Source organism: Anser anser (genome assembly GCF_964211835.1).
Source record: "Anser anser genome assembly, chromosome: 3".
Taxonomy (NCBI): domain Eukaryota; kingdom Metazoa; phylum Chordata; class Aves; order Anseriformes; family Anatidae; genus Anser; species Anser anser.
In genome coordinates, this window is record NC_139722.1 from 75,695,416 (window position 1) to 75,720,741 (window position 25,326).

The window sequence follows — 25,326 nt, forward strand, 5'->3', positions numbered from 1 at the left end:
AATACTATATGCTTTAAAAATAATCTGTGGTACATTGGGTAACCAAAAGGGTTGTAATAGGAGAAAAGAGCCTGCAAAGGTCTCTTGTCCTCAAACGCTGCCACTCTGGGCTTTGTCCCTGGCATTTTCCATGACACTTTCTCCCAGTGATCCAAGACCCATTTGTTTAGCTACGTATTTACTTCTACAGCCCTCTTCGTTATAGCCTCCTTTCCAGACCACAGTCTGTATTGTACCACGAGACATGACAGCCCACCCTAGGCCCCTGGGGGATGCAGGCAGCCCGTGGCAGCAAGGAGCTGTCCCTCAGAGATTGCCACCAGCGCCGCGCTCTACTTCCCGCTCCCCCGTGGTGGCACCGGCTGGCCTGGGTCTGCTGGGCTTTTCGGGGAGCATTCCTCACCTCAGAAGCTGTTGCCCAGGAGGTGTCAGGGTGGTTTATAAAGCTGAGCTGTCTCCCCACTTCCTCTGGCCTACATGTTTTGCAGCACAGGGCCTGCCTCGGTATCTCCCGAGCTCAAATATTGCGAGCAGTGAGTTTAGCTGGGGTAAAACCTCTCAAATTCAAATGAAAATCAGGTTCTCCATGGCTTTCAGTCAAAAACCTTCATTTGAGATTGTAAAAAAAAAGTTGTGGTTGGGAGATATTTCAGTCAATGTGAGTAATTCCAATACCAAAAGCACACCATTTCACTTACTTTTCATTCAGCTTTCATCCTGTTCTCTATCTGCACCTTGTTAACCATCTTGGTGGCTCATAGGTATTATGCTTTTAAACCACGGCCACAGCGTCCAACCTACAGGATTTTTGTTTCTTCACAATTTTCTGTGGAAAGAGAGAAAAAAAATCAATTCTAACTGTATGTTTCTGCAAGATATGCTCCACTGTATATTTCCAATGCTTTTTAACCCTTTATTTAAGGAACCCAGGACAGAATTTAGTGCTGTCAGAAACAAGTACAATTCCTATTATGATTTCTTCTCCACAGCAGATCACCTACCCTTACTATTCTGTCTCTCGGAGACTTAATTTTTGGTATTTCTATCTGAATATATATGGCAACAACAAAAAAAATTAAAAATAAACTGCACTCTAAGTGTAGCATACAAAAATACACGGTAACATTAAAGGAGTAGTTATAACAAAGTATTCTCATAGGGAGAAGAGTTTCCCCTTCAAGGTGTATTTTGATTCAAGAGCACTGTTTTCTTCCTTCACTTATGTAGCTGTAAGGCAGAAGCAACTGCACCCATAGCCAAATAGCATAAAACTACTGTGAGAGAAAGAAGAATCCAGCTCCTACTGATCAAGCCTAAGACCAGTGGCAGCTCTGCTCTCCCAAACTAATATATGGGAGAAGAGAGCAATTTTAGCTGAGCAACCTGGTCTCATCTCCTTCCCTTCCACCAGTGTCAGTCTACTGCTTTGACCAAAAAAGTCCCTGAATTGTACTGGTGGATGAGATAGGACAATCAGATAACATGGGATCCTGTGTGCTCCTAAAAATGTCCTGCCTGCTGGAAAATAATAATAATAATAAAGATACATGCTGTGTCATTTGTCACCTGGCACTAGCTGGGACCCAGACCCCAGCAGCCTTCTTCCAGTTCAGTACTGCAGCAGATTGTGCCGCTGTTGTTTGCCTCTGCTTCTTCAGTCAGGGCCTGTGTGCTACATTTTTGCTTTCCCTCAGAAATCATCTTGTTTGACAGAAGGCAAAAAACTCTTTCCTGTACTGTCCTTTTGATAAAAAGGTTGTACTGAATACGGTGCTGGAAGTTACTGGGCTGATGACCCCAAAATGTGAGGTCCTTCCTAAGCGCTCTCTGGGAAGAGCACGCCGGTCACGCAGACAAGGTATTTCCAGTGTTGCTTAACAGCAGTTGGAGCACCAAAGGCAGGGAGGCACAGCAAAAACCTTACTGTTGCCACCTTTTATTGCTGTAAGGGAAGCCTTCAGGTCCTGAAGACAAACGATTACATGGCATTCGCAGGGGAAAGCCTGTGAATGGGATTCGAGTTCACTGTGAGGGCTCAAGTCAGCTTCAGAGACAAGTAAACCCTAAGTGTTTTTATTATCAGCAATACCACTGTCTGATTCTGCATCTTGGAGACAGGGCACAGGGAAAACCCTTGGGAATTCTGCGGGAAAGATGAGTCTCTCCCCCAAAAGGCGGCAGTCCCCCAGCTTCCTACGAGCCGCGAGAACCAAACCGGAGGGACAACGTTACCAGTGCCATGCACTATCGGCTTTCCGCCTCGCAAACGTGCAGCCCCCACAAGCAGCGCCTACGCGGCCAGGGCCTGAGGGCGGAGGGGGGCGGGGGGCTCCCCTCAGCGAACCCCGAGCCGCCGCGGCAACGGCCGCCAGCCCCGGGCGCGCGCGGCGGCGGTTGGGGGAGGCGGGAAAGGGAAAAGGGCGGGAGGGCCGGCGCGCGGGCACGGCGGCGGGAGAGGAGGCAGCGCCTCAACCGCCCCAACGGCCGCGCGCGCGCCCGCCGCTGCCAGTCAGCCCCGCGCCGTCCCCGCCGCGGCGGCTGCTGCCGTCAGAGCTGCCTGCGTCAATGCTGCCTCAGTGACACGCACCGGGGCCCTGCGCTCCCCCGCCCCCAGCCGCCGCCCCCTCCTTTCTCCTCTGCTGTTTTTTTCTTTTTTTTTTTCCTCTATTTTTTTTTTCTCAATGAGACGCCTAATGGGATTTTTATGATGCCGCTTATAAATCAGGCCGTCAGGCGGGTGCTACCGGCACGTTCGCAGCTAACGGTTCCTTTGTGTGCCCCCCCCCCCAATACCCTTTCTAGTTTAAAATAATAAATTTTGAGAATAAGGACTGTAATTCCCCCCCAACACGCGTTTATTCTCGATCCCTCATGCCCCACGTCACGCGTGTACGTGGGTTTCCTCAGGTGCCTGCGGCCACCCCCCCACCCCCCCGTGCCTCTGCAGTGCTGGCAGCAGGAGGCCGTGCCCAGACCCCAGCAAAATGCAGCCCCCGCACTCCCGGCTTGATGTACAGCAACGGGCTTTCCTCTCAGGAAGGCGAGCAACCTTTTCTTACACACACCACACCTCCATTTTTAATAGCTTACTTGTTCAGCATTTTTACATTGTCTGAATGTAAAAATCACTGTCATTTCTCATCTTCCAACTGTACACCCCCCCCCCGCCTTTAATCATCAAGTCCTGGGCTCTAAAGAATAATGGTTTGTAAAATGGTTGCTCTGTGCGTGTCCTCAGCTGCACACCCAGCCCCAGCCTTGAGCCTGTGTTCCTGTCCTGCTCGGCAAGGTCAGAGGGAAGGCTTGAGGGCACAGTTAAACCCAGAGCGTATTTAGCATATTTATTTACATTTTCTGCCCAAGCGTTGCCTTCCACCCAGTTTCTTTTCCTCAGGAGAATTTGATGGCGAAGCTCCCTGGATTGTTGTAGGGTCAGACCTTGCCCTACTTCAGAAGGTATCTGTGCTTAGCTAGGCAGAGGAGACAATATCCCGGCCCTATTAAAGTCAATGGGAATCAGTGAATTCAAGCGTCACTGGATTTGGCTGGCAGAACACAGGGCTCCGCTCCGGCCAAACCCTGCCCTGTGTCGATTCAGCTTCACCGCGGCCCTGCCAAGCTGCTCTGACGCTGGCAAGTGCTGCTGGCGCAGCTCGCACTGCCCTCCCGTGCAGGAGCCCGTGGTGACGCTGAGCAGCTGGAGCAGACCCTGCACCCCCCAATGCCACCATGCGAGCAGCGTGAAACAAGCCCCCAACCTCCCCCCACGTCCCCAGCAGATAAAGGTCTTTTGAGGTCGGGGATCAGCGGGATAAATCGGAGCAGCCTACAGACTACGTATTCATTCAGACTGCAAATGAGCCTGGTGCTGCCCAGGTCCCTGTGGTAGAAGGTATTGCCATTCTTACAGCCTCTGAGCTGCATCTACCCCTGCTCCCTTCCAGCTTAGGACTGGCTGCATTAACAATTGTATTGTAGTGTATTTTTTTCCCTGTCCATTCTAAAAAAGCAAGTTTAAGAAACAGTTTAGTTCCATAGTACCAACTACTTTGAATAACCATTTTGCCTCAAAAAAAATCTAAAAAGGGCAAGCAATTAGACCATAAACTAGATTTTTGAAGAGGAAAAAGGAATCTAACAGCTGAATAACTAATGCACAGCAAGGGCTCCACTGCACTTTTGAAACTCATTATTTGTTTTTTTTTTATATACAAAAAAGGGAAACATAAACCTGGTGTCTTAAAAACAATGCTGCATGGCAATAGGGATCCAACAGGAACACGCTTATGCATTTTAATACCCAAGTTACGTGTAAAACTGCATTTACATCACCTCCTTGTTAAGACACTTCATTTAATGTATGAGTGGGGATTCTCCTCCCCAAATGTCTACCCGCCAGGCCACAGCACCCCATAGGGACAGAGGTTCTCAGGGAAGCGACCGAGCATGGCCTGGTACATGCTATCCTGGCCAGCAAGCAGCTCTGTGACCTGAGCTGTTCCAGGCACAGCCTGAGCAAGGAGCAGCAGCAGCAGACCCTTGGAGGAGATCCCATGGACTCCCAGGAACAAGCAAGGGCCCACACTCACCAGCGATCATCCAGGTTCTGCTGCTGCGACTCTGCTGTTTTACCATTTTCCTTACTCTCTCATTCCAGGGCAACAAAACCAATCTCAGGATTCGATCAGGCGCTTTGCTTGTTATGAATGATGCAGCCATCAGTACCCAAGCACATTAAGTGGGAGACAAGGCTGATAGCTTGCACGCATACATATTAATAATGGTGACTTTACTATTTATTTCCCCAGATTAAAGCTGACCTGCGAGAGCGAGGGCACCCACTGCCTGTGTGTGCCATATGACACTGAAGGAGGAACGCTGCCTGCGGAGCAGGAACTGGCCTGCTGTCTGTTCAGAAATAGTCTCTCCTTCCTGTCGGCGCACCAGAGGGGAGCGGTGGCAGCCTAATGGATGCAAGGTAGCTCCCTGCCTTTGCACAGAATATGGAGCTGCACTTACTGGATCTGTCTTCGGAGAAGCGGGTTTGAAACAAGTCAATCTTTGCTCTGCCTTGGGAGTTGCTCCAAGTCTTTGGCTGCAGATTGCAGTGCTAAATTGAGACCATTATTTTGCATTGAGCTATTTTCATCCCAAAGTGCTTTAAAGGCTTAGCAGATACACAGGCTATGGTGCTATATGCACAGGAATCACTTCAGCCACTAATGAAATGCAGCCACCTATTAACCAGAGCAGTGTGATGCCTGGTCCCTCGGTGTGATGACTGCCAGAAGATTTTGCTTTGTCCAGCTGAGCAGACACTAGTTTTTGGCTAGCGGAATGCTTTGTGCCATTTGAAAAAAAAAATAAGACTGGCAGGATCTCTATATACAGAATAGGAAGAGGTATAGACAGTTATGTGAAGCCCTGGAATTTGAAATCCCACCTGTGAGAGATCTCTGGAGCTGTGCTTTGTTCCATCACCAATATTCAATATTACTTCTCAAAACAGCCCTCCTTCCTCCTGGTGGTCCAGGGAGCTGCAAAGGAAATCTGGAGCCTTATTAAAATGCTTCCAGGGCCACACATGGATGAAACATCATGGTGTCTATGCACAAAGGAATTAGTAGTTCCACTGCAGTTTTCCGGGGACAGGTGGCTGCATCAGTAAAGCACCACAGCCACCTCCACAACTGGCCTTAACTCACACTTGACTGCTTTGTCTAAAAGGGACAAGGAAACTGAACTACTGCATATTTGCTATTACGGAAAATTCATTTTAAAATGAAAAAGCACTGCGAAATATAAACTGTGCCTAAAATGAGCTATATAATATCCACTCAGTACTGTACATACACCTTTGCATAAGATTGCATGAACCACATTAAATAACCATGCCTCCCTGTCTCTAGTTAGGGTAGGGAGGGAATTGTGTGGTGAAAGACGTAATTTGTACATTAGGAAGTCTCTGTTGCCAGATCAGCAGCAGCAGCACTGACGTCTGTACTCTCTCGCTTTGTTCCTGCTGCTATAAATCAAAATGACTACAGTCCAAATGCCTCACTTGTTTAACTATAAACGCACTGATAGTCAGAAAGATCCACACCATGAGAGACCTAGATAATCCGCATATACTTTAAATTGATTAAATAGAGAAAGTCCAAAAAAAGATGAGTAACATTTATAAATTTATTGTTTCAACAACAAAAGAAACTTTTAAAGATTGGAATCCAGCAGAGCTGTAAAAATTCTGTGTCTACAGGCACTGATGTCTTTGCATTAATCTGAAAAAAAAATCCCAATGCACATTAAGAAAGGCAAATTTGATAGTTCATTTAGCAATCTCTTTAGAAACCTATTTTCCCCTGTGTCCCTATGTATTTTCCTGCTTGCATAAACTACTGGAAGCAAATTAAAACAGGATAGATGAAGTGGGACAGGTTTTACTTTCCCTGGTTTTATATGCCTGTGTATTTATAGTACTAAATGCAAACATATATAGCTGAGGTTGACTCCCATTTATTTGGGGTTTTAGAAAGCTGAATATCTTCTTTGCAGATGAAATAAACCCTCAAAGCCTAAAAATACCTCCTAGATCCCTTCCAAGTTCTAAAAGAGGACTCGACTGTTACATAAAAATGGTGGTGCCAGTGCCTGCTGCTAACCTGTTGGCTGGGGGAGAGCAGGGGAATTCTCATCCTAGCACCTACCGAGAACCTGGAACCATTTTATAAAATGCGGCACAATTTCTTGACTAAATGGAAAGGGAATGGGAGAAATTAAGAAGGTAGCCTTCCAACACCAACATTAGCTCAGCTGAGCTGTAAATCCTGTGTGTTGGGCAGCATAGCCAGAAATATGTTCAGCTATACTTCTGAAGAGGAAATAACAGGATCAGAGAACAGCAGGTGAGCACGTTGTCAATGCCACGCTCAGTGCTATTGGAGCCACTGTCTTACATTTCCTGAGACCACCAGTTTATTTTTTTTTTTTATACCAGCAATAAGACATTCAAGGAGTATTAAAACAAAGTCTGAAGGTATTTGGTTTGTGGAGGCTGTCCTGTTAGGCCTTGGCTAATGAATTTGCAACCAGATGTTCGTTTTAAGACCTGATCCAAAATGCACTGAAGTCAATGGAAAGTCAATTGGAAGTTCCAGATTACTGGAAAAAATCTCCTGTAGTGCCAATATTACGGGGGGGAAAAAGATATAAACAGGATATAGCCATGGGTCATCCAGCTTGGCAATGATCCTAGGCAAAACAATGGAAAAGCAAAAGAGCAGACCCAGGATCCCCAATTATCTGCCACCAGAGGTGTGGTAATTATGTGGATGGGTAGAGCCTACAACAAATGGAAAATAACTGGATTGAGCTCACCTCTCGCTCACTGCAGGCTACCCCAGCCAGTATTCCCCCTAATTTGCCATTAAGAGAACACACACATGGTTACTATAGCACAACAGCAATGCTTTAGAGGCAGTAACTATGCAAATTAAAGGAGAGCAACATGATCAACACTGGTTAAAAGTTTGATAGAAACAGTCAAACAGGCCTCAAATAATACTATTTTTTGTCTTTTAGTTTATAAATGGAACTGTTGAAGGAGAAACATCTTGAGGTGACAGGCTTCTGCAGGTCTTTGGGATTCACTTCCATGTGATGCTGATTAAACAAAATAAAACACTAAATAATATAACACATTAACGAGGCAGACTGGGATCCAATGCCTGAAAAATGAAGCTAAACAAGGTCATCCATGTTTTAGAGAAACTAAACGTTGCATCTGCTTCCCCAGGACACAATTCAATCTGTCTGGAGTTTTTAGCTCAAGACTTGTTGGACATCGTTCCAGAGGTTATAACATTACTGCAGAGTTTGGGGGGTGAGATTCTGTGGGCTCCACTATTCCAGGAGTCAGAAGGTCATCCTAACAGTCCTTCCAACTTCAAGTACACAACATTTGGGTACCTGGTGAGCAGTGAGCATGGATTAACCTATTCTTAGACCTCTTAGGTGAGCTTTCACTTGAGCAAAGTTTGCTTTCCTCTTTTGCATATATTTGCATCTATCTGGCTTGCACATGGATCTTAAAATAACTAGCAAATCATGCAGTGTCTTAGTATTACAAGGAGGCTGTAGGTTGTTGGAGAGAAGATCAGTTTTATGGCAGAAGAGAGAAAACAACAAATTCCAGGGTTGTTTAACTACAGTTTGGTGCAGTTCTCCCTCACATATACTGGATTATACTGGATGTGGAAAAAAAAATGAATTAAAACTAATAAATAAATGTCCGTGCAAGAACTGGTTAGAACTGCAGTGGAGTGGAGACATCTAGCTGCCTTCTGTCTACCAACAGCATCTGTGAATCAGGAAATCCTGGCTCTGGAGAGTGTCTATAGAAATCTGCTTCTTTAGGAAAAAGCGAGCAAGCCGTTCCTTGCCCAAGAGGGAGCATAAAGCTGGGATGGAGAGTAGATTATATGCACTGTTTACATTTCCTCTTGTTCTCTCTGGAGCGTTCCTGAACAAAAGCTTATTTCCTTTAATTTCTGAAGTTTGGTTTCTTACGAGAGCTTTCTGTTCTGGCAGGTTTGGTTACAGTCTTAAAAAAGCAGCTTTGAACGTGCAAATTACCACGAGAAACAATACTGAAAATACCTCCTTGATCCAGAACCAGAGAGGATTGCAGTGAGCTGATGGAGATGCTGTGAATAAGCCTGATTGCCATTGTTCATGCTGCACTCCGTCCCTGATTAGAAAGTCTAAAAAAGGGGCAGTGTGTCATTCCTGCTCTATGCTCTCCCTTGCAGCATAACCAGAGCCAGTTAAACCTGCCTCCATGCCTCCAGGGGTCCAGTAAAGCATAGCCGCCCAGCAAGGTGGGGCTGCACGCAGCGTGCCATGCCTGCAGCCCCAGCAGGGGAGACCAAGCAAGCTGCATGATGCTCTGCCTACAGAGGTACCTTTGTGGCTCTGTCTGTGAACAAGAGCCTGTGTCCACACCTGCAAGCACAAACACCACCTGCTGAGGGGCCGAGGACTGAGAAGGCTTGCTGCATGTGTACTTGAGGGCTTCAAAATGTCAAATGCACCCTCTGCTTGGGATGGCCCCAGCTCCTAAAGGCAGCTGTCACAGGCTCCAGGACTGCAGCAGTCAAAAGCAGGGTGTCACAGTCTGCAGCCTTATTCCCTCTGCTTATCTGCACTCTTCCTTCCAGTTTCAGCCTACGCCTGCTCTCAGTGCACATAAACACACGCACGTGCTAGCTCAGGCAGCAGCCAGACTTTCTACACTCAGAAATTATGACTCCACAGATGGGGAACTATCCAAAATTGCAGTTGGAGCCCAGCTGTTCCCTACCATCGCCCGGTAAACAAAGGCCACATAATTCTGCGTCTACACTTCCCCAAAAGACACGAACTGGGAAGCTCTGGACAGGTGTTGCATAAGAAAGTACAGGGATTATACCAGGTACAAGTATCTAATCACAACAAAATAATCCCTGTGATTGCAGAGATGAAGCCAATACTCAGATAATGACATATCTAGAATGAAGTAGGAGATTTAGGACAGCAGGACAAAGGAAGGATAATAAAAACACTGGCCCAAGCTCAAACACTAATGCATACCAAACATTAATGCATACCAAACAAAAACCTCTTCAGAGGAGTGTTTTTGATTTTCCCAGGGAAGAGATGGTACCAGCAGAAGGAAGTCTGTAGTATTTTTTGGTAGGTGAGGAGGTAGCTTGTGTTCTGAGGCATGAACCATACCCACGTCAGAAGCAAGCACCATGAGAAGCAACATTAGGTCCATGGTTCAGACAAAGGAAGGCACATCTAGCTCAGAAGTCATCAAGTTTGCAGTTATCTCTGGCAGCATAAGCAGCAAGGTCACAGGTGTAGGTGCGGGAACAAGTACTTTTCTTCTCTAGAGGGCTCCCTTGAGAATGAGTTTGAGGGTGCCCTCATGGCAGCGTATCAAGCAAGGAAGCTTGCAGTGCAGCATCCACTGCTTTTTCTGTAGGTGGAAGTCTTCAGCCTCCAGGGATGTCAATTTAGCTGTTCTTCACTTCTCCTTTCTTCGTTATATCAGCCCAAGAGTAACAAATAGGGCCAAAGGAGATCTACCAGCTCCTTTGGTCTTTCTAAGCCAGTGCTTGGCCAGTACTTTCTGGCTTGTACCTCTGGTACCTGGGATTTTCACGTGTCTCCCCCCATCCTGCAGCTGTCTGAGAGTGCTTAGCATCTAAGATCGAGTGTATTCATTATAATATAAATGAGGCTTAACACTTTTAACCAGAGCTGAATTTATCAAAAAGAAATCATCAAGTGAGCTAACCGTGAAGGTCATTATTCTGGAAGGTAAATGCTAGCACAAGGACTAAAAGTTTACCCAGAAATATTTGAGCATAACATTTCCCAACTATTAGGGGAACAAGAAATTGAGGGATATATTTTCAGAAAGCCGTGGAGTGAAACACCGGCGGATTCTCACCATTCTGTTTATAGGTGCCAATGTAAGCAACTGTGTGGTTTGCCAGTGAGAGAAAGATAAATGAATGAATGAATTTGAGTTCAGGCCTTACTTGTAAGGAGCCCTCGTATTGCCATGATTCATTTTGGCAGCCTACCAAACCTGAGAGAAACTCAATGGACCAGCATAATCTCTGATCACTGAAGTTAATTGAGGTTGAGTCACACCTGGAACAATCTTGCCCATTCATTCATTAAAAGCAGAGGATACTAAAAACACTGTATAGATTGTTTGATCTGTCTGGGGCAAGGAGTGCTAAGAAAAGACATTTTTGACTTACAAGCACAGGCCTGCCTTCTGTTTTTCCCTAGAGGACAAAAATGCAGTTTTGTGAGAAATTTTGATCCAGCCAGTCAAGGAATGCTTCAAAGTTGTTCCACAGCTCTCCCAAGTGCATGTCCAAAGTCTTCGCCACCTGACCGAGGCCACAATAGCTCTGCTTTTTCCTGTACCTGCTGCACTGCACTGAGATAATTAAGAGCAATTAAGCTTAGTCTAGTGTAACAGTACTGTAACACGGATGAAGCCCATGGTAACAACAGGAGAATATTGGTATAGCGTTCTACCACTGCTTTGACTCAGTGCTTGGGACTGACAGATACTTTATTTATTGCCTCAGAAATGTGGGTATCAGTGAAGGATACCACATAAAAGATTCCTTTATAAACCAGTTCTGACTTAGCTCATTTTCAGAAACATATAGACTCAATAGCATCCTCCAAGGAGGTGTTTACCTTGGGTTCTTGACTGTCATGGAAAAGAGAGCCACTGGGCTGGGACTTCACATCAGCAACACAACTCCTGTTTGTTCTTATCACTGATGGAGTATGCTATTGTCTTTAAAATGACCTGTTTTGATGTTTTGCTGAAGCCAAGGGTCTTTTTTTTAAAAAAAAAACTACAGTTCTTTGAAAAATCTATATTACAGATATTCATTTGGAACAACCAAAGAAAAGACTAACCATAGATGTTCCATCCCAGGTTTTACTCAATACTGTACTGCTTCTGGAACCGGATGTTTTGGGGGTGTTTTGTCAATTCCGTGTAGATATCCGGCCAGGATGTATGAATTGAATAAAAAACCCTCAACTTGCTGCAGCAAAGTACTTTGGTTAGCTCTTTACCTGAAGTAATAAATTAAAAGCAACCCATTATCTGGGTTGCAATGCAGCTCATTCTTCTTTCAAAAGCCTGACATTTACAGTAGATGAACTCAAATATATAAACATTTCCCACTTTTACTAATACAACTTATCTCCTAATTCACTTCAACCACAAATGATTTTAAATAGCAAATAGATCTTTAGAATCACTTTTATTTGTGCTTCTGGAATAGTCATCTAATGCCCTAATATATCTGCAGTAAAGGAACTTGTCCAGAATACAGTTTTAACCAAAAAAAATAATTAAAATGGGAAAAATATTTGCAACCATTCTAGTAAGATTTTTATATAAAAGCTCTTTCTGCAGGAATAAAAGGTTGCACTCAGGAGTTGAAAACCACCTTAAAAATATTTGCAACAGACTGGTCAGAAGAAAATTAAACTTGCCTGACTTTAAAAAGTTATCTGCTACTTGTTTGTGATAGATCCAGACCGCTTCCTTCCACAGCAGGTTTATATGGAGAACTAATTATGAGGTTGGGAAACACCGTGCTACTATTCAACACATTGCTGAAGTTCTATTCTCGTAGGATTTAGATGGAGGAAGGAAAAATAGGGACTACCACATGCATTCACATGGAAATTATCCACGCATATCAGAGGACTAGCACAGTCACTGAAACATCTCTGTAGTAGCACACAGCATGTCAAGAGTGTAGCAGACAAGGTGGAAGAGTTTCTAGCAGAGCTGACTAGGAACTAGAATTCCAGTCCTAGGGAAAATCCCAATACAGATTTTTGTCCCATATTACAACAAAACTGCCATTTCAGATTTTCCTCACATTAACAGTTGTGAGAGCAGTCAGAAGAGAAAAACAAAACATTCTGTTCCTTTTCATTTTCACATTAAGCTCTTGGTCCTTCTGTGTTTCAATGGGAACAGCATTTGGGTGGTTTTGGCCCTCTTTTCTTCAAAAGCCCATGCGCCATCTAGATCCTTCCTCAGAAGCCATAGCAGTCTGTGACTGCAAAAGGAGAACCAGTGAGCCCCATGCAGACGAAGCGCCTAGGAGAAGGAAGGGAGCTCTGATTGCAATAGAAATCAATTAGCATATAAGAGATTAAGTACAAGCCCAGAAGCCTTCGATGAACGCCCAGGCAGAGTCTGCTTGCACTACATCTCTTCTACATACTCATACTGTGTGTGCCCGTGTCTAACTTTTACTGCCAGATTAGCTTGAACAACAGGGTTTTAGAACTGGGTTATGATTATAGCAAAGCGGAGGGAGTGTCAAAAAGTGGAAATATGTCACTTACTGTATTCTTGTCTCAAAACCTTATGGCTTGCTACCACAGAAGGAGGCGAGGGAGCTGGCAGCTAACAAAGTCTTCCATTGTGAAAGGAGTGACAGGTCTAATCGTCATTTCTGCTTCAGAAATTTTTAAAATGCAGTATGTGAAAACATGCTGACCCTTGGGAAATAAGTGAGGCTGTTAAAAATAAATAGGTTCCAGCTTTTCAGGAAGAACAGATTCACTACAGTGACGTAAAAACACCCAGCAGCTTGTCCCAGCCGTTTCCCATGAGACACGGATGATTTAGGAAGAAACAGCAGCTCACACAGCTGCCTGGAAATTTAAATGCTAGGATGTTACTTCTTGAATCTTTTATTTTTAACACATGTCACCTTTGACACAGTGACAGTGTCTGCACAATCCCTCTATATCCTCAGAAAGACCCTTCGAAGATTTAAGAAAAAATAACCTTAGTGGAGCATCCATCCCCATATGTCCTGGAATAAACTACAAGACACTAGCAGCCTTAGGAATATCCTCTTATTGCTGGAAAAAATATTTCATATTATTCATCTGAGGGTTTTTTATTTTCCGCTGAAAGGCATGAGTCCCAAGCATGTTTTGGATGTTGTGCCCGCAGACTTGCCAGCAGAGGCCCACTGCTGCAGTATGACATGCTGGTGCACAGGGATGCAGCACGTCCATGGCCTGAGCCAAAGCAGGCTCCAGGTCAAGAGTGAAGAAGCCAGTGCTGAAACAGAAGTTTCTCTGTGAATGGACTTACTAATTGGCAGCCACATCTACCAGTTACAGCATATTACATCTGTGATGGTATAGCTGCGGGTTTGATAATGGCAAATAAAGTCTCATTTCAAAGCATACATTTGCATCTTTAACTCAGAGTGGTTCACTAGGGGCCCAGGTGGAGACTGCAGGGGTGAAGTATTAAGTCATTTTAGTTAAGGAGATATTTCTTCCAATAAACATTTTATGATTTTCTCCTGCATTAATTCATCAGGATCTAATTCCTTTACTGTTTCCTTCTTATATTTCCAACTCACTCTTTCCATTCCCCCCAAATCCTGTTAAATCATAACCAATGCTTTCCATAAAACAGAATGCACAAATTACTGTTTGTTTATAAAAGAGCCATAGGAATTACATTGCTGGACTAGATTCTTTACACTTCAGCATGTCTTACCACCCCACTTGCAGTCTTACTGCAAGTGATGTTTACTCCTCTACAAGAAAAAGGAAATTGCTGGTTGGTTTTACTTCTGCTCAGAGAGAACTAAAGACAAACGTTTGTAAGCATTAACAAAATAAAGATCGATAAAAAAAATACGAAGCCATACAAGTATATGTCCAGAAACTGAAGGAAAACCATCTTCCCCAAAGGCTCTCTTTATTGATAGATAAGGAGTCAGATAAATACGTCAGACAAAATCCATAACCTTGCCATCTTGCTATTTGCCCTGAATAGTATACACCCATTTGCTAGACCAGCCATAGAAACCTATTCTACGGACCAAGACCTTTCACAGAAAATAGTCTCTTCAGAGAACTCCTGGTAGCAACACCTAATAAGAATGAGACAACCAAAGAAGCTTGGAGGAATATTCAAGTTGCACAGCTTTGTGGGGAAACTCTGATTTTTACTGGACAGGGGTTACACACTCAGGCAGGTCATTATATGCTCAGTGAATAGGAGAGCGCAATAACCAAACAAAATCCTGTGGTTTCTACCCAAAAGAACTTTGCTTGGCCAATTCGCCACCACCTAAAATCTTGCCTTCTCATACCTCTTCATCAGGAAAGGGAGCCCTTTAAACATAAATCCAGCCACCTCTATCACAGGAAGATCGATATTGTCTGCAACGATTGCAGAGTCTTGTTGGCCTAAAGAAAACTGCAGGTAGTCCTCAGGAGAAATCAAACACAACAGGAAGGCCATCAGTCTTGCTGTTGGCTTCAATGTGTCCAAGGCTTTTTTTTTTTTTTTGCTCACCAAGCAACACCAGAAACCAGAAGCAAGACGTCTCCATAACTGGTCTCGCTCAGAAGCTGCTCTACAAGCAGCACAGCTAGAAAAGTCTGGTTTCCTGCTGGCATGCCGGGAGCATTACTTTTCCAGCATCTTTCCTGGCACCAGCCCAGGCTCCCCCTGCATCCACCCAGCACCCCTTTGGGGGGTGAGAGGCCGTGACAGTCACCCATGGGCTGGCTACCACGCAGGATCCTGGGCTACCCCTGCTCCTCTGCCGGCTCCTCACGCCCCCCAGGCTAGTGGGAGTTTAACGGTCTTTGAAGCTTTCTTTCAATGCTGGCGGAAACTGAGCAGTGGAGTTAAAAGCTATGGGAGGGGACTGGGGATGGATAAACAGACAGTGAGCTCACATGTCTTGTTTTCTTAGCAATTCAGGCTAAAAAGGAACATTTTATATACACACATATGTAAGGGGGGTGGGGAGGTAACTGGCAAAATCCTCGGTATTGGAAGAAGTTTGGCCCTCTCTCAAGAAGCCAACAGCCTATTTGAAGTTAGCGGGTGTGTTTTTTCCTCTGGTAATGACTTTAACAGCGTTCTTACTTTTACTAGCCACACTGGGCACTAGTCCATCTTACAGACTGAAGCTCTCAGTTCTCCAAGTAACTCTGCAAACCCAATAAGATTACCCCCTGAATTCAACCAGAGATGCCGCATTCCTTCCTGACGTGCCCCTGTTGCTGGGGGGGAGAAGGCCAACCTGAATCAGAACAACCTCCCCAGCAAAGACAGCAAAATCACTCACAATTTGAAAGTGCCCCTTGTTTTGCCCTGCTTCAGGTGGAGGCGTTCCAAATCCACCGCGATGGCCATTAATTGGAGCAATCCTACTCTAAGGGGCTTCGCTGGTGCTAGATGCCAAAGGAAAAATGTTTTCCAGGCCTTCAGCACAGCTGGAGCATTCAGCTTTGGGAAGTCTGGCTTTGATTCACAAAAGGGCATAAATGTCACAACACTCACTACTGGGGCCCCTGGCCTTTTTGATAAATTATTGGCTCATCAAATCTCTAATGCAGACGTAGGAGGCAAATAAGTGGGTCTGGGATCTGTTGCTAAATTGGAATTGAAAAAATACTTGGAGGATGAATAATACACCATTCCTTTTCTTAATTTTGAAAAGTTTACTTTTCCTGATTACTTTAGATTAAATGTATTCCCAAAACAAATAAAAAATCCTAAACTTAAAATAGAAAAATCAGTCCTTTCAGGAATTTTCTTATTATTTTTTTTTGTAGACAATAGAAGCTGTTCATGACATTCAACATGACTTCATGACTGATTCTGACTAGGCCAATCTGCAAGAACATGAAAAAATTCCCTTCTGTCGTAACAAAAGGATGTTACTGGGGCCAGATCTCCTTAACTTATGAGTACTTGCTCATCCCAAATGGTTACTTCTTCTGAAATTACTGGTATTAGGGCTGACTGGATGCCAAAACTCTATAGTTTGTTATCCACTTTATCACACAAGCAAGAATTCACACCTCACCATCTGTTACAACAATTTAACCCCCCTCCCTCCCCAAATTAAACGAAGATGCAGAGGTAACCCAACTTTATCTGCTCTGGGCCAGCAACTGTGATGAGCTCCACTCCTTGCTGTGTCACTTATGCAGCACATGATCTTCATGCAGTTTTCATGCCCAGCTGCCCTGTTTATAAAAGTGGATGTCTATTTCATAACACTCAACATCACTCAGAACAGTGCTAGGTAAAAGACTGTCAAAATTCTTCTTCTATCCTCAGCTTATCATTCAGCCTTAAACTTGCCACTAAGTGGGAAATAGCCCTTGGAAGTTTGTCATCTTCTGTTTAAATTTCATAGATGATCAGCTTAACCATCTACTTGAACAAAAATTTTGAGTCCTCATTAAAGAAAGTACACATGCAGTGCTTACATAAAACACTTTTCATTTTAGCTTTCCCATCTCTAGGCAAATTTGAGACTTCCAAGTTGCCTGCCATATTTTACATAAAGGGCACTCATGAAATGCAAGATCTGCTCTATTGTGTTGCAATTGCACTGTTATCCAGCTCAGATTTCTTTCTGTATTATGTTGTCAATGAATCTGCCTCGGGAAGAAAGCACCTGCTGTTTCTGTACTAAGTTCTTGTATTTACAAACAGGGACTGAAGCCAAGCTCTGATGCTCAAGTCCTTATAAGCACTTACACACCTGGGTGAAAAGCAATGTTTGGATTTGGGGTACTAGGAGCTTTTATGTTTGTGCAGAAAAAACACAATCAAAAAGATCATAATGGAATATTCTTCATGTAAATCCCTATTTTCCTTTGAATCTGCTAGAAGAATCAAGTCTCCTTTCAGAAAAAAATATTACACAAAATCATGATGTCCATTTGGAATGTAAAATGAAAAGTTACTTTTACAATTAAAGAACAAAGAGACCAGAGTCGTTCCCCTACATCAGACCCATTCGCTTCAGAAAGGAAGAAAGAAAGAATTCAATAAGCACTTATGAAATAACTTCTTAACTGAGTGATTTCTTTTTGACTCCACTTAGCTTTTGGCTCACATCCTGCAGCATGAATGTTTACATCACATACAAATAACCCTCACAGCTTTCAAATGCTTATCATTTTAAAGCCCAATAAATGAAAGATATACGTATATTTAAGTTCCTGTTAAAGTTAGGGATGAATGATTAATCTGTGGTACAGGAAGCAAGCCTGTTAAATCTCATTTCAACACGCAAAAATTAATGTATTTAGTTCTGTGGCTCTGCGTGCAGTGGGTAACTAAGATGATGGTCATCAGGTGAACAGACATGGTAAAGTGAACTCCACCAGGATACCACAAACCAAACAACACAATTTTCCAGTCAATGCCAGTGTGCATTGACTGTAAAAAGAGTGAAAAGCAACAATATGGGATAAAATCCACACTCTACAGTGTTTTTATAAGTTATATCCTCACATAAGCATACAGCTCTTCTGATATCAGTCAATGAACGGCAGATCTGACTGTACCACTTACACGACAAGTTCAGTTTTATGCAATTTTGTAGTCATTCACCTTTTAAATTTCTGACAGTTTCTTGCCTTCCAAGAGATAGCTGCCCTCTTTCTCTCACCTAAAATCCCAGCCAGATCTGATATCTATATGCATTTATTGCTGCAGTGCTGAACTTACAAGTCAGCCCTGAAGTGCAGCAAGGGTTGGTATTAGAGACCACCTTGAATTAGGCTCTTTTCATGAATATAAATGGAGAAGCCTTAAGCTGTGCCTAGAAAAGGCATGCTTTCAGTAGACACAACTTTATTAATCTTCCTTGAAGAATGTCAGCTATTACAAAAACATCTAAGAATGATTCTTAGGCATTTTTTGTTGTTGTTACAAATAAAAAGGGATGTGAGGTACAGAAATACTGAATTCAGCCTACCCACCTGACAAAAGGATTATCATTGTACTGTCATTAACTGACTTATCACTGATTACTGCAGTTGGGAAAGCAGGGAAGGGTAACCCCCCCTCCTACATCACCCAGTAGGTTCAAGTTCTCCCTGAAAACACACAGAACTGATGACTTGATTGCAATCCTGCCCGGAAGCCTCAGTCCTGAATCAGGCAAACATCAGATAGGTGTCCTTCTGACACAGCGCTGAAGGCTGATAGCAGTTTACAAACACTGAGTATGCTTACTCCACAAAATCTGTACTCTAGTGTTAATAATCTGTATAGAATATACATACAGCTCCTATTGTTATGACCGATACGATGTTTGTTTTGGCTTGGCCATCAGCTGATCTTATGACTTTTACTCCAAGATGCAGAACTAGTCCAGAGTGCAAATCCAGCCTGGACAGTTCCCCAGCTCATGAATGAGGGATGCTGCTGGAAAGTGGAAGGCAGACTGAAAATAGCTGAACACAGAGCTATAACCTCCTAGGGAGAAGGTGCAGATAGCTGCCAAGCCACTGCACAAGAGGTGAGCATCGGTTCCTTCTCCACCCTTTTGCATCAGAGTAGCACAGACAGCGTGCTGCATGTTTGGTGTGTGCAAACAGCAGTGCTCCGAGCATATTGAGGAGATCCAGCCTCTCCTGAGCTTTCAGTCACAAACACGACCTCACCTCTAGGTCCTAAAGGCACCCAGGTTGTCACAAGCTTCCCAGGGACCCAGCTTCCCAGGCTGGGCTACCTGTGTGCATGCTTGCACATCCAGCTTTGCATGCGAGGAACTTTGGGGACAAATAAGAAGGAACTAGCTTAGTTTTACACATCTTTATTTAGGCAGCCACTGAGTGCAGACTGTAGCTTGCTGTCTTTGATCTAGACACCTACCTAGTATGGGAATCCTGCTTTAGGTGTCAAAGCAAGCATTCAGGATCTCACTCCAAGAACTTTGAATTAATGGGTCTTTTTCATTCCTGTAAACTCATTTTTATAGAGGCTATCACCAGAAAGGGAGCCTTTAAATCAAGGATATGCTTCTGTTAACCTGAATATCCAAAACCTCAAGTCTCCAAAGATGGAGACTCCACAACCTCTCTGAACAACCTGTTCCACTGCTCGAGCACCTTCACCATAAAAGTAGTGCGATATTTTGGTTATTTGTTTTCAATTATGTTTAAATAGGATTTCTTGTATCTCAGTTTGTGCCCACTGCATCCTGATTTCTGGATTTTTTCAGTTCAGGAAATTCAGCAAGTGAAAGCTTGCATCTCTAACAAAAATCCTTACCTATTCTTCCTATGGTTCTTAGCACCAGAGGAATGGCTATCAGAAGGGCACTGGAAGCTAAGCATAACAACACTACAGAAAATATTATCAATTCAGAAACATGTCCTCCCTCCCAGGGCACATCTGCAGAACTGTCACCACCTGCACACAACTGCTAATTCCAGCTCCACCCCAAGAGGCTCTTCACATTTCTGAGTGCCAGCTCTCTACATGTCAACAGATAAACCACCCTTCCTTCGGCCCCTCCATAGCATAGTAGGTGTATGGAAGTGCTGCCTCCTGAACAGGACAAAGCACTTTACTCTGTGACAGTATGTCAGCACTTGAGCTTCCTAAATTCCCATAGTTTGGAAATTCCACATGTAAATGGGTACCAAAATTGTGAGCCCAGAATACGCATAATATTGGTGCTACTTGCATTTTCTTTAATGCTGTAAGCCCTTCTACGTTGGAGTAACAACGTGCATAGGGGAGAATTCAGCAAGAGGGAGAGCTTGGACATCATTTTAGGACCGAGAATACAACAGCAGAGCAGTTTTTCCATCAACAAAAAAAATATCTTTCTTGCTTGTGGAACTTCTATCAGATTTCCTTTGGCATGGCAGTTATAGTCCCTGAAGCGTATTCCAACATTTTTGTCATCTGATCAGCCCTGCACAATTTACTTGATAGCAGCTGTGTGCACTTTCTTCATACTTCCCCCCAGTGCATTAATAGTTCTGTTCTTTTTGAGAGCTTTCCAGGGGGTGTGAAATATGTCTTTTGTTTCTTCCTTTTCTTACACTCCTCCCACACTCTAACATGGTGAGCTTTGCTTCTGCCTAATGGAAACCATCCAAGATACACCTTTAAAAGACAATAAGAGATTCTGTAACTGTTGAAAATTAGGAAAAGGGATATTTGCTTCTGCTATGAGAGACCAGAGCTGAGTTTCTACTCTGCCACAAATATACCATTTAACCTCACCTGATCCTTGCCTATTTCCTGGAGAAGTATTTTAAGTATACCTGAAGATTTATTGGGATGAAGCACCTTTATATCACAAGCATTTTCCTAGTATAACTTAGCACAGTTTTGAGAATTAATTTCCAAATTTTACAAAAAGATAATAGAAAATAGCAATAAAATTTCTCTCAGCAAAACAGATAGACTTGAAATGGCAGCTGACATGTTGATTTTAGTGATGTTCATACTGGGACAAATCAGAAAAGAACAGCAGTGGAAGCGAGCACATCACCTGTAGAGTTATGCTCAGTAAGAGTCTTTCTCACAGAGGTTACACAGCTGGCGACTGAGATAAAGCAGAAAGAATATTGCAAGCAGCGTGCATCTTGCATGGAAGAGTCAACAGATTGTAATGTGGGCTATTCCTGCAATTGTTGTACGTGATGAGTTCTCCAAATCACACTACAGCTTATTAACCAGAGAGGAAGGAGAACAATGGGAAAATTGTTAATTTGTGACCCAAATTCCATACACTTTTTAAACCACCTTCCCCTCGAACGGAGTATCTGAAAGCAATATCCTGGCATGAGTTTAATCAAATTTAAAGTAACACAGGCTAATCTTCTGAGGCCTGTTATGTCTGTGAAAAGTTATTTCTTTCCTTAAGGCCTGCTTCCCTTCTGGAAGTCTGTAAGTCATGAAATGAGCAAGCAGCAGTGTCTGGGGCAGTAAACACAGCATTGTCCCCCCATCCCACCCCCGCCCAAGGTCTGCTTACTGCCTCCCCAGAGGATACCCCACCAAATTCCGCTAATAAAACAGCTCTTATTTTCCTCAGGTATAAAGGGCAATGAACAAGAGAATGGTTGATATTGGTGGTAACTATCACAACAAACAGACATTATAAGGCTTTGGCAATCATTTTCAAGTACTGGAACCAAAAGTTGAGCGCTTTCTATGGTTTGAGGAGTTAAATCTGCAGCACCATTTTCTCTCTTGCTTTTTTAAAATACATTTTCCTTAGCATATGGATCCCGTGCTGATCCACATCTGGATTTCTGGTTAACTGGAATTTCTGGAGAGTTCCTAAAAGCCCTCTTGTGCTTCCCCTTCCCCCCTAGTTCTCCTTACCCACAGAGCAGGATCTGTTTTCTTTCTTTATGCTCTTTTCTGTTTTAAAACAGCCAGTATCACCAGCAGAACCTGTCTTGGGTTTGTTTCCATGCTTTCCCTTCCAGGAAAGAAGGCTTGCTCCCATTAAACCTTGCTGGCACTGGAGCAGCCAGGTATCCCAGTGGGTACTTGCTGCATTTGCGTGACATCCCTCCATGCGCCAAGGCTCAGCAAGGCACAACAGCCAATTGCCAAATGCACCTGTCTTGCTGTTTTCAAATTTAAGAAGCAATTCCTACACCTTAGGTCAAAGACTGCATCCAAGTACTATCAAATCTGCCCCTTCATTCTTAGTGTAGTCATCAAAAAAATGCAATTCAAAACTTAAAAGAGGAATGGAGATGCACATGGAAGACATTGCTTTTGTCTTCTTCCATACGTCTGCTTGGAGGACTCATCATTCTTCACATTAATCCAAGTGTGAAGAATGTCAAGGGTGGCATAGGTTTGCCACAACACTGCGGACAATTAAAAAAAATAAAACCTTCCACAATCTGGACCCATCATAGCTACAGACTCAGAGCTCCTCACTGCTTCCAGTGAGAGATCCCACACAGAAAAGATGACCAAGGTCAGTCCCTTCTGGAACAGGGAAGGTCACGCACAATCCCTTTGCTCAAGACACCATCAGTGCAGTGGAACTTTCTGCACACATGGTTCTCCCTCCCATGAATCTTCCTTTTTTTCTTTCAGCTCCAGTTTCTGGGCTCTCTGTCCTGTTATTTCCCGCTAGGCATGATGCTGTTTGAGCTTCTCCTTCCCTCTCCTGTTCCCTTGCAACCTGCTGAGAGCATTGCAAGGAGAATTATAGCCAATTCATTTGCCTGCCTGCCAATTAGAAGTATACTGTGGCAGAGGCAAGTGAGTAAATACCAACAAACAATATGACAGCTATTGACCCTCAGACAGTTTTCAGTGCTTTCCACTTTATTAAAATGAGGTATTAATAGAACAGATATGTTTCACGAGACATGGCACTGTAGTACTTTGAATCACAGAGCTGATTTTTATAGCCAGAAAAACAGATCCTTTAACATGCTTCTTTATGCCAGATACTGTTAAATCATGAAGTTTTCTGAGGGCATTTTTTTCTAGTGTTTTTAGTAATAAAATAATCACACTTGTGAGTAGATAGCCTCTTAACTCACTCTAATATTTGATTATGAATACCTGGGACAGGAACCAGTTCATACTGTTTCCACATCATATAGCATCACAAAGCCTCCAGGTCTAGACTTAAGTACCGGGTCCTTCTGTAAAACACAATAGTTTAGCAGACACTATGTCAACAGATGCCTTAGATGTAAATAGAAGGAGCAAGTCTCTCTTCTGAAGAGTTAGTGATAGAAGACCCCCGGCCCCATATGGTGCACGGTGCCAAAGAAATTCTGCTTGCCCAGAAACATTTTTATTTGAAGGATGCTCAATATCGGCACAGAACACAACTGCACACTTCTCAGTGAGGTGCTGGAGCACAAACAGACTACAACTTGGAAAAGGCAAGCAATCAGACATATGGTCTCATGAAAAGATATCTATCTCATGTCACGCATTGTTGGATATTTTTAATGCAAGGCAACAATTTGACATAATTCAAACTCAAGCAAGTTAAATCTGTTCAGCAAGCTCATATTTAATATGTGATATGAGTTGGTAGTTGTAGAAGCATGAATGCCATGATTTGCTCTTGCAAAGAAATGACCTTATGCTGCATCCATTTATTTTTTAAAAACATTGCAACAATTATTTCCAGCTTACACGCATTTGAAAGTCCACCCCCAAAATATGGATAGCTGAATTCCTGGAGAAAATCCAGCCACAGCTCTAAGCTGTGCAACCAAGCATGAAGTGAGAAAGGTATCAACACCCCAAAGCACAAGCACTAACTCATGCTCAAACCAGGGCCATGTAACAGAGCAGTCTCTTCACAGCAGTAAAAGCAGTCAAGTTCTAATATGTGCCAGCATGAGTAAATAGCAAGTGCAAAGACTAATGTGAACAAGGCGCTGTACTAAAGGATGCTTTGTGAGCTTGCAACAAATGAAAGACTGCTCTTTTCTTCCAAAATTAAACTATAGCAAGTAATTTAAACTATAGCAAGTAATGGAGTCAGGACATCTTGCTGCTCCCTGGCTACTGCTTTTAGATAAAAGAAAAGACTTTCTTTTACTACCCCCATGCTTTATGGGAAGCGCATACAGAATGCATATTAAAGAATGTTCCTATTAAAAGAGGATGCTAATACTGGCTCACTACCAGAAGATCAAGGTTTCCCTTTAGAAATGTTGCACTTGTCCCTCTAGACCTCTCCCCAGACCTTTCCTAAAAAGCTCATCTTGTGCTGTGGGACACAGAAAACCATGCAGTATTTCCATGCCAGCTATTCAGGAATTTTACCAAGAGCTTTCTCTCTTGCATAAACACTGCTGGAATCACACCTTCAAGCAGCCACTTCAAAGCAGCACATCCTGTAGCCCCCAGAAGTGCAGCTCATCGATACCCAGCCGTTAAGTGATCCACTGCTTTATGCCCCAGCCCAGCCATCCTTTCCAGTGAAACCCTTGTGTAAGCAGTAATTCTCTAAGCAAGGCACAGACAATCATTATTTCCCCACAATTAAAAGAAAAGCATGTGGTTAACAGACCCCACTAATAAAGCAGACGAACGGCTGTACTCAGTGCTACCAAGCAGATTTAACTTACATGTGTGAAAAAACTTCCCAGCCATAATTCTCCCTGGAATAGCGATACATGTTGCAAAACTTCCATTGCTTCCCTGTGTAGGTGCTAAACAGATTAAAGCAAGTCACACACTAGGTAAAGCATGACTGCCTCACTGTGGATTAAAGCAAAGCCTGCTTGCATTAGGTTGCTATTGCCACTGAAATACTGGAGCTTTTTCTTTTGCCCCTCTAAGAGATTGATGTTTTGTTCAGATGAGCACTCCAAAGTATTTCTGGACATAAAATACATATATTTTTTATAAAATATAAAATATTTGTATTGGCTGACAAATAGCTTGCAATAAATGAAGCTGAATTATCAGTTGATCTTGGCTGAAATCAGAACCACGCATCTGAAGTGTGTCTTGAAGCTTGCATTTCTGATATATGTGGTTTTATTCAGAGACTTTTTTTAATCAATACATTTGCAAAAGCTGTATTTCAACTGTGATCGACTACTCTCCATTACATAACCACATACTCTGAGATATTTTTAATACCAATACTTTATTGCTATACCCAAGTTCACATTTCCTTCCTTTGAATTATCTTATGAACTTCTCTTCCTTGGAAGCACAGTCTGGCTAAGCTCCAGCTCTGAACTTCCTGGAGGATTTGCTTAAACAAGTAATAGCTTGCATCTGATCGGATGGATAGCAACAAACCAGATTGTTTTCACAAGAGAATAACATTCTAGCCCTCAGAGTGCAACCTTTGCACAACTTGTGACCCACTACATATCTCATGCAAGTCTTTTGAGCCTAGTTCAACAGCAACAAAAAATTTTGAGTTGCTATTGCAT

General features: G+C 43.3%; 2 long non-coding RNA genes across 2 annotated transcripts in view; both read right to left on the minus strand.

Moving 5' to 3' along the window:
- Nucleotides 1-25,326, minus strand: part of LOC310897398 — a 59,046-nt gene that overhangs the window by 26,840 nt on the left and 6,880 nt on the right. Inside the window, exon 2 of the long non-coding RNA XR_014582312.1 lies at nucleotides 699-826. This is a non-coding gene — a long non-coding RNA (uncharacterized lncRNA). The remainder of the gene's footprint in view (nucleotides 1-698; nucleotides 827-25,326) is intronic.
- On the minus strand, nucleotides 11,530-13,108 carry LOC310897399. The gene is made up of 2 exons (XR_014582313.1): nucleotides 12,958-13,108; nucleotides 11,530-12,706 (listed from the first exon to the last, which is right to left on the minus strand). It is a non-coding gene; the product is annotated as an uncharacterized lncRNA (long non-coding RNA).